The sequence below is a fragment of the Lithobates pipiens genome, unplaced genomic scaffold (assembly GCF_037356315.1).
Source record: "Lithobates pipiens isolate NorthernLeopardFrog02 unplaced genomic scaffold, aLitPip1_a1.2 Scaffold_22, whole genome shotgun sequence".
NCBI lineage: Eukaryota > Metazoa > Chordata > Amphibia > Anura > Ranidae > Lithobates > Lithobates pipiens.
The window spans coordinates 70,754,670-70,755,897 of record NW_027507784.1 but is presented as its reverse complement, the minus strand read 5'-3'; the positions used below and the strand labels follow the sequence as shown (position 1 = coordinate 70,755,897).

General features: G+C 26.7%; 1 protein-coding gene across 4 annotated transcripts in view; it reads right to left on the bottom strand.

The window, feature by feature from the left end:
* Positions 1 to 1,130: 1,130 nt before the first annotated feature.
* Positions 1,131 to 1,228, bottom strand: part of ZEB2 (zinc finger E-box binding homeobox 2) — a 182,148-nt gene continuing 182,050 nt past the window's right edge. For all 4 annotated transcript variants that reach the window (XM_077447740.1, XM_077447742.1, XM_077447743.1 and 1 more), the window contains one exon: positions 1,131 to 1,228. This exon is cut by the window's right edge and continues 2,026 nt beyond it. The gene's annotated coding sequence lies outside the window, so the exon portion shown is untranslated.

Below are 1,228 nucleotides of genomic sequence, written 5' to 3'. Positions count from 1 at the left end.
CACTAGAGATTAAACATATAGGATAGCCCCACAGAATAGCATAGTGTTGAGTGATACTTTGGAGTTTTACTTTTTTTTTATTTTTCTCTTGGTCAGTGTACAAAAAAAAAAAAAAACATCAAACCAGAAAGTAGAAGTACAAAAATAAGAAATAAAATTAAAAAAAATAAAAATAGAAAAATAAATTACAATTGCATTTACAGCAAAGATCTCAGTGTAACGGCTTCAGTAAATGACACTTGAGTATTTTGCTTGGGTTCCATTCATAGATTTACAGTGATGTAATTTGAATATATTAATTTCAATCCCCTCTAAGCAAGTATATATAAAATATTTGCTACATGCTATGTACAAAATGACAAGTTGAACTATTTACATATTTGAAATGTTATTTGTTTTTGTTTTTTTGGGGTTTTTTTTGTTTGTTTTTTTGGAGCAGGGAAGAATATGGATTTTTTTTATTTTTTCATTTAGTAGCTGGCATGTTTAAATTATCAGTCATATATACGTGCTGCTGGAAATAAGTCTGCCATCATAATGCAATAAACTAAAAAAAAATCAAATTCAAAGTCACTAAACTTCATTAAAAATTCTTTGAATTTATGGGATTTTCTATAAGTAAACTTGTTGGTCAATTTGTGTTACAGTAAAAAATCAACAAACTCATAGTGAGACTAATGAATGAATTAAATTCCTGTATTTTGGTAGTAGTTTGTTTTTAATAATAGCAATGTTATTAAAATAATATAATTTTTCTTCATATAATTAAATAAATGCCCTTTTTTTGGAATTTTATGCACAAATAACATTACATATATTTAAGTCATGTCAAAACAAGGGCTGTTTTATTTACGAATAATAAAGGATAAAGGTTTGCTTAAATTGTGTCATTCAGGTAGGCAAATACAGTTGAACTATTTCACAGATCCACAGGAGCATACATACTTTAAAAAAAAAAAAAAGAAAACCACACTTAAGAACTAGGGTTTACATGTGCAAATATCTGACCAACAAATCAGAGATAAAACTGTGTTTTAAAATAAAATTCAAACATATAAAATGACTTTACCGATAAGCACTAAAATCACCAAAATGAAACTGTATTCTTAAGTAGTCAGTCACACTTTGCATAGTTTGGCTACATTTTTATTTGAGCATGGTCATTTTCAAGAGAAATTACAAATTGAAAATTCAATAATACTTTTACAAAGACAAGTCAGGAAAGATT